This window comes from Sapajus apella, unplaced genomic scaffold, assembly GCF_009761245.1.
Source record: "Sapajus apella isolate SASKATOON/1434 unplaced genomic scaffold, GSC_monkey_1.0 scaffold35, whole genome shotgun sequence".
Taxonomy (NCBI): Eukaryota; Metazoa; Chordata; class Mammalia; order Primates; family Cebidae; genus Sapajus; species Sapajus apella.
Genome location: NW_022436975.1, coordinates 8,187,322 through 8,196,023, shown reverse-complemented (window position 1 = coordinate 8,196,023; position 8,702 = coordinate 8,187,322). Strand labels below are relative to the sequence as shown.

The 8,702-nt window shown below is 41.6% G+C and overlaps 1 long non-coding RNA gene across 1 annotated transcript; it reads right to left on the bottom strand.

Annotated features, from left to right (window-relative positions):
- Nucleotides 1-640: 640 nt before the first annotated feature.
- LOC116563490 lies at nt 641-2,526 on the bottom strand. The gene is made up of 2 exons (XR_004274420.1): nt 2,338-2,526; nt 641-996 (listed from the first exon to the last, which is right to left on the bottom strand). It is a non-coding gene; the product is annotated as an uncharacterized LOC116563490 (long non-coding RNA).
- Nucleotides 2,527-8,702: the final 6,176 nt, after the last annotated feature.

Here is an 8,702-nt window from a genome sequence, read left to right as displayed (position 1 = left end):
AAAAAAATACATAATCGATCTGTTATTAGGATTCACACACACACACCTCATATTTTTAAGCAAGTTCCTGTAAACAGATTCTCGTGACCTAGGAATGTTCATTGTGTAAAGAGGTTAACAACCTAAGCCAAGATGCCCTATTTAAAGATTTTTAGCCGGGCGCGGTGGCTCAAGCCTGTAATCCCAGCACTTTGGGAGGCTGAGGCGGGTGGATCACGAGGTCAAGAGATCGAGACCATCCTGGTCAACATGGTGAAAACCCGTCTCTACTAAAAATACAAAAAATTAGCTGGGCATGGTGGCGCGTGCCTGTAATCCCAGCGACTCAGGAGGCTGAGGCAGGAGAATTGCCTGAACCCAGGAGGCGGAGGTTGCGGTGAGCCGAGATCGCGCCATTGCACTCCAGCCTGGGTAACATGAGTGAAACTCCGTCTCAGAAAAAAAAAAAAAAAAAGATTTTTAAGTTATGTCGGCTTTTTCCACCCCAGAATCAATAGTAATCAGTGGCTGTAGCAAATATTAACCCTGTAAATGTCTTGAAGACTATAAGGTCTAAAAACTTCCAGCCAGTAAATTCAACTCATGCCCAGCTAATTTTTTTTTTTTTTTTGCAGTGGTACCAACAGGTGCTACTTCTGTATTTTGTCATAAATTCTTTTATATGATATGCCTATTTTTATTCCTGTGTGCTATCTTTATTTAGTCAGTGACCCTGAAAATGTTCTCCCATCCTTAACAGCACCTGGCCATTTCCTCCTCTGCCTTTTTCCATGATTTTCATATGGAAATTACTCATTGTTCCTTACACTGGGGCCTGTGCTATCTGTCCCTTTGCCTGCAGTTGTCTGCCATCCCCAGAATGCTGGATTTCTCCTCCTGCACAGGAATTCTGCATGCCGAAATCTTACCCATTACCCATCCTCCGTCCCTTTTTAAATTCTCTCTCTTCCACAAAGCCTTCGTCGGTCTCATTCACTGAACAGTAATTTATTTGCCCTGTGAACATATATTCCAGTTGATTAGATCATCTCAGGATAATACGTTTTCTAGTACATGAGGGCAAAACCCTATCCACATAGTTCCAAGCACAGGGCAGCTAATCAGGTATTTGTCGGATGAATTACAAACATTTTCCCTGAAAGACTAGGCCATCTTAACATTTAAGAGACATTTTTTAAGAAACCTTTTCAAAATTTGACACTAGAAATTAATAAAATAATTTTGACATGGGGTATCTCTGTTCTATGGAAAAGTTTATTTTATACCGTGAAGAGTGTGTAATCATCCTTAAACTTCCTTTTGTTCTGGTTTTCTGCATCAACCTGAGGAGATGCTACATGTGTACTGTCTCTTCACAAGTACATCATCACTAAATGCTTTCCCTACAATGGACCAAAATTAGAGAGCCATTGAGGATTCTAATTCTCCTAACTTTGTACTTCCAAGGCTCTAATCATGGAGGCTTTAAGCTCTGAATTAGATGGATAAAGAGAAAAAATACACAGGTCCCAGAGACCTACAATTTGAAACAGCATGAGACTTACCTGAAACACTGGAGCCAGGTGTCGAAGTTATAAACCCGGTGTTGACGCAAAAGACAAGAGTTCTGATATGTAAGGATTCAGAAAGTATACTTTGTATTTTTTAATTACTAATAACCCAGAGAAGCAAAAATCGAATCAATATGGACATCTCCAGAAAGCAGAAGATAAACATGTGGTGATAAGGAGTTACAAATAACTTGGTTAAATCTAAATTATTGATAATTTGCTAGTGAATAAGTATTTTTGAAAGTGATTGATCCTAATGTAATACAAATGTCCTCCATGGCTATTTGATAATCATAAAAGTGGCTAGGGTTGACATATCAAATTCCTCTCTCCCCCTCCCTCTTCTCCCACCCCCCCCCACCACACACACACACTCACACACACACACACACACACACACACACACACACACACACAAAGAATAAAAGATCTCTGTTAACTCTTTGGAGACATACATGGAACCACAGAACAAGGTGCTATGGAGTTCGACTTAGAAAATCCAGTTTGAGAAGCAAGTTAGAGCAGAAGTAGTAACAGTGTTTTCTAATGTCCGTGTCAGTTATTTCATGTTTTTGTTTTAATTACATTTACTAAAACCTCCAAGAAAATATTAATAATGATGATAGACATTGGTGTCTCATTCCGGATATTAGCTGAAATTAATTTTTTAAATATAGTTAAGATACTCCCTTATAGTTTGGGAAAAATCCAGGCGTCTCTCCTACAACTTTTTTGCCTGAAGAACCGTATATTCTGAAAGCACCGCGCACGCAATAGCGGGGCTTACCAGCCAGGAGTGCCGGGTCCTGCCGGGCGGACGCCGGGCCAGGGGCTCAGAGTCTGCGGCACCTGGACCCTCCTCCCTCCGAGGGTTGGGCCGGGCGCTCGGGGTCCTCCAGACCGCAGGGCCGCGGGCGGGGCGAGGGGCGGAGCAAGACGGCCTGGCGCCCCCACCGCAGCCCTCCGCGGTGCGCAGCTCGTCCTGCGTGGGCGCTCTGGGCCCAAGGCAGCCTGTCCCCACCAACCTTCCCCGGGCGCGCGGGTCTCGGCCGCACCTGGCTGCGGGCTCCGCGCCGAGGACGCGGGCGGTGCCGGGCCTGCGGCTCTGGGACTGCCAGGACGGGCGGCCGAGGTCTACGACCCGGGGCGCGGTGGATGTGACGCCTGCATCCGGCCCCTCCTGTTGAAAGTCCCCTCCGAGCAGAGCAGACGGTCGCCTTTATCACATCCAAGAATTACCAAGTTTGGCTGCCAACTTCTAGGAGATGCCTTTTCAGCATCTGTTGATGCGTCCAGATAGGTTTTCTGCTTTCGTTTATTGGCGTTTTCATCTTTTTTTGAAACACGTTGGCATTCCGGGAACAATCTGCTTGTTGTCGACACATTATTGGATTCTTTACGCTAATACTTTGTTTAAACTTTTGACTCCATATTAATATGTGAAATTGGTATCTAGTTTCGTTTTTACTGAACTTATTAGCCTTTGGAACTCAAATTATTCTGGCTTCAGAAAGACGGGTTGGTTGGGGAGGAGGGTTGAGGATGGGGCTCATTTTCTTGCCATTCTGGAAGGGCTTAACTATCGGAAATTCAGCCTGCTCTCTAAAAGGCGGGTGATGCTTGAGGCGCCCTCTCCTGTAGCCAGGTCCTCCTTCCCATCTTTACTCAGGCAATTGCTCACTTCAAATGCTCCAGTTGTTCTTGGATCCATTTGGGGTCTTGGAATTGCCAGGAAATCACCCATTCCCTCACCTTTGCTGCCACAGGATTTGCATGCTGGGAGCCTTTCACCTCCACTGAAAGGAAACTCCCTTCTGACTGTCGCCCTTCCAGTCTGCGCTCACCAAGCTGACACTCAAAAAATCTCACTATCCATTTGTGATGTGGTCACCTTTTGCTTTAACTTTGTGTCTGTGATACCTTACTATTAGTTTTCAGTTTGTCACCTAATTTAACAGTCTTTGTTTTTAATGAGTTTATTCAGTTCATTCACAGTTAAGACTGTTTGATTTTATTCCTCTTTGTGCTTATTACTTGAAGGATGTTTTCTCTTTTTCGTTTACCTTATTTTTCTGAGTTTGATAATCATTCATTCCACTTCTTCCCCTGGTTAACTTTGATGTTTCTTTGCGTGTTTTCGCCTCTTTAATCCCTACAGTCCCTTTTCTCCTGGGTTTTATTTTTTGTTTTGTTTTTGTGTTTTTGAGATGGAGCCTCGCTCTGTTGCCCAGGCTGGAGTGCAGTAGCACAATCTTGGCTCACTGCAACCTTCCCCTCCAAGGTTCAAGCGATTCTCCTGTCCCAGCCTCCCAAGTAACTGGTATTACTGGTGCCCGCCACCACACCCGGCTAATTTTTTGTATTTTTGGTAGGGATGGGGTTTCACCATGTTGGCCAGGCTGGTCTCGAACTCCTGACCTCAGGTAATCCGCTCACCTCCTTGTCCCAAAATGCTGGGATTACAGGCGTGAGCTACCACTCCCGGTCTTCCCCTGCTTTTTAAATCTTATCACACATGACTCTTCTTTTATTTGTAGACAAAAATACCAACGGTTTTCCTTCACTGAGAACGTGCCATAACACACCAATTGTTCCCTACTCCTTTCCTGTACCCTGTTCCACACAAAAGTACCCATTTACCCCCCCCCACCTACACACACCCCCATGGCACTTCTTGGACAACTCCAATACTTTGCAAGCAAACTTTAGCATTATTTTTATTTTCCATAACTCTGGATGACCATCTCATTAAATGTATCCTGATGGCATATTAAGTGCTATAATCTTTACAGGTATTGATCAACTTACAACCTATGCAACTTACGACCATTTGACTTTACGACCACAATAGCTAGCCACGACTGCTCCGCGTCTGGCAGCGCAAACGTTGCCCAGCTGGGCGGACGACAGTGCGGACCAGCTTCCGGCAGCACTACCATCTCCGCGTGCACCATTTCAACTGTTATCCCAGACTCGGTACAGCAATTTGTGTTTTGTGTCTTGGATATTTTTCATCAAAACCCTCCCAATAAACTTCTTATACATTTCGAAGCAATGGACCCAAACATCGATTTGCAAGGATTGAACGGATGGCGCACAATGTGTTTCATCCGTATGGTGAAATTTATGAAGAAAAAAAGAAACATACAATTCAGACAAAGCTCACCATGTTTATGAAAGAACCAACTCCGGTAACCCCAACTGCTGCCTCAGATGACGACATCAATGATCCGCGGCCAATCAAATGTTTCGTACATGTTTATATATTTTGATATGTTTTGCAATTGGGAAAATGTTTCCTATGGTATTTCTTACACCTGTATTTTGTATTTTTGTATGCACCTGTATTTTGTAATTTTGTATGTTTTCCAAATATTAAACCAGTTGTACTGGTAATGCAGTGTTTTACTTAAACCTGACGAATGTAAAAATAAGAAACAAAATGGTGTAGAGATGATACAAATGGCATAAAATGAACAAAGAGAATTATGATATGTAACAATAATGAAAGAAAATTATGATAAAATATGACTTAAAGATTTTTATAACATCATTTCACAGTACTGTACATATAGCCTACTCAACTTACGACCAAATCGTGTTACGACCGGTCTGTCGGAACCAATCGTGGTCATAAGTACAGCTAGTGCTGTACAGCTAGTGCTTGACTTATGACCACGGTCGGGCCCGTGGACTGGTCGTAACACGATTTGGTCGTAAGATGAGTAGGCTATATGTACAGTTGAAATGGTGCACACGGAGATGGTAGTGCTGCCAGAAGCTGGTCCACACTGTCGTACGCCCAGCTGGGCAACGTTTGCGCTGCCAGAAATGGAGCAGTCGTGGCTAGCGATTGTGGTCGTAATGTGATATTGTGCTGGCCTAAAGCCAGAACCTGAGCAACGCCATCTTTACAAAATGCAAAACTGTTTTTTAAATAAGTTGCAACGGCTGCCCCATTCTCCTCACAATAACTGTTGGCCCTTGGAATGTCCGGAGACCCCCGCCCTCATCTCTGCCCAGGAGGGGGAATTACAGAATCCCCTGGCCCTTGGAATGTCCGGAGACCCCCACCCTCGTCTCCGCCCAGGAGGTGAATTACAAAATCCCCTGGCCCTTGGAATGTCTGAAACCTTTTCATGCCCATTCCCGCTCCTCACCCCCACTCCCAAGGTAGTTTTTCAGGTATAAAAAGTCTTGGCACCCTCCTTTCGACACCACAGGTTGGAGAGACGTGAGTCCTCTGTGGTCGCCGGCATAATAAATGACCCTGCAATCTGGCATACTTTTGTCTTGGTGCTGACTTTCTACGCTCGGTCCAGTACAACAGTAAAGTCGAATGGTCGTAAGTTGCATAGGCCGTAAGTCGATCAATACCTGTAGTTGGCTTATTATCATTTCTCTTTCTTTACTGAGATTTCCTGTATGTTCATTCAGTGAGCATGTACTTTTATGTCTCTCAGCATCGTGTTCAAATCCTTTTCTGCTGATCCCGGCCATTGCTCCTTCCCAGGGTCTTCCCACAGATCGCCTTTTCTCTTGTCTGTGGCTCACATATTCTTGTTTTTTTGTATTTACAGTTTTTTCATTGTTTGTTTGCTTGCTTGTTTTTGGTTTTTTTTAGACAGATCTTGCTCCGGTCACCCAAGCTGAAGTGCAGTGGCACAATCTCAGCTCACCGCAACATCCGCCTCTTGAGTTCAAGTGATTCTCCATCCTCAGCCTCCTGAGTAGGTGGGACTACAGCCACATGCCACCACACCCGGCTAATTTTTTGTATTTTTAGTAGAGATGGGGTTTCACCATGTTGGGCAGGCTGGTCTCGAACTCCTGACCTCAGATGATCCACCCGCCTCTGCCTCCCAAAGTGCTTGGGATTACAGGCATGAGCCACCATGCCCAGCCTCTGATATAGAGATTCTTTCAACCTAAATTTGGCCCCTTGGGGTCTGCCCATTGTATGGGTACAAGAGTCAGACTGAAATGTGAGCAAAGTTTATACATAGAATTTGGTTCCTGTTCTGGGTCTCTCTGCTTTCCGGGATTCCCACCTCCTTCTTCACTTTCCAGCTGCTGTTTTCCCTCCAGTCTCTATTGTCTGATTTTTCAAGTCAGTAAGACTACCTGTACAAGGTTCTATCTGAGATTTAGTTGCACCTGAAAATGTAATACACTTGGAAAGAGAATTTTATTTGCTTAGTGTATAATACCTGCATCTGAAAAAGGTATGAAATTTGTTAAGTATCAGAAAAAATTCTCAATTTTTAGTGGTTTATTTATAGCCTTTACATACAATAGGAATGAAGGATTCTTTTTTTTTTTTTCTTTTTTTCTGTGTAATCTTTGTAGGTAGCAAAGATTCTGTGTGATGCTCAGGTCATATAAGTCTGTTTCTAACTTTATAACAAACTTTCATATTGTCTTCCAAAATGGCTGTACCAGTTTTTTATTCCCATGAATAATGAATGAGAATTTCTGTTGCCTGCATCCTCAAGGTATTTTGATATTGGTCTTACGGGGTTTTAGCTCCTTCCTGTTTTAATTTACATTTCCCAATGACAAATGATGTTGAGAATCTTTATATGTTTATTTTCCAACTGCACAAAACATTTTTAGTAAAATATCTATTCAGATCCTTTGTCTGTTTTATTAGGTTGATTTTGTATTAGGTTGACTTTTTAATTGTTGAGTTTTAAGAATTCCTTATGCATTCTAGATATGAATGCTTTATCAGATATATGATTCGCAAACATTTTCTCCCAGTCTGTGGCTGGTCTTTTTATTTTTTCAACAGTATCAAAAAAAAAGTAAATTTTTGTGAAGTCCAATTTATATATTTTTTCTTTTGTGGACTGGGCTTTTGAAATTATATCTAAAAATTTATAAATAAAACTAAGATTGTGAAGATATTCTAGATTTTTTTTCTATAGATTGTGTAGTGTTATGTTTTACATGTAGGCCTATGATCCATTTAGATTTAATTTTTGTGTAAGATGTGAAGTATGTGTTGAGGTTTGAGGTTTGTTGGTGGGTTTTTTTTTTTTTGGCAACTGGATGAACTGTATGTTCATTGACTCAGCACCAGTTAGTTGTTTATTTCTGGCTCTCTATTCTGTTCTATTGATGTGTGTATTTATCATTTCACTAGTCTCACACTATCATAATTACTGTAATAATCTTGAAATCAGGACCCACGCATCTTCCAAGTGTATTTTCCTTTTTAAGAGTTGTCTTGGCTATTCCTTTGGTTTTGTGTACATTACATAGACTGTATATATTTTAGAATCTACATATTGATACCTATTATAAAGTTTGTTTGGATTTTTATTGGAGTTGTATTGCATATATAATTTGCAAAACATGGACATCTTTCAAATATTAAGTCTTGCAATCCATGAACTTAGTATCTTTCTTCAGTCATATAGATCTTCTTTGATTTGTTTCATTGGTATTACATCGTTTTCTACATACAAATGTTGCACGTGAATGAACTCCCATTTACAAATTGCTACAAACAGTAAAATACGTACAAATATACCTAACAAGGGAAGTGAAGAACCTCTTCAAGGAGGATGACAAACCACTGCTCAAGGAAATCAGAGAGGACACACACAAAAAATGGAAAAACATTCCATGCTCACGGATAGGAAGAATTAATATTGTGAAAATGGCCATAGTGCCCAAAGTAATGTATAGATTCAATGCTATTCCCATTTATCTACCATTGACATTCTTCACAAAATTAGAAAACAACTATTTTTAAATTCATTTGGAATCAAAAAAGAGCCTGTATATCCAGGACAATCCTAAACAAAAGAACAAAGCTGGGGGCATCACTCTACCTGACTTCAAATTGTACTACAAAGCTACAGTAACCAAAGCAGCATGGTACTGGTACAAAAACAGACAAATAGATCAATGGAACAGAATAAAACACTCAGAAATAAGACTGCATACCTACAACCATCTGATCTTCGACAAACCTGACAAAAACAAGCAATGGGGAAATGATTCCCTATTTAATGAATGGTGCTGGTGAACTATCTGGCCATAGGCAGAAAATTAAAACTGGAACCCCTCCTTATACCTTTTACAAAAATTCATTCAAGATGGATTAAAGACTTAAATGTAAAACCCAAAGCAATAAAAACC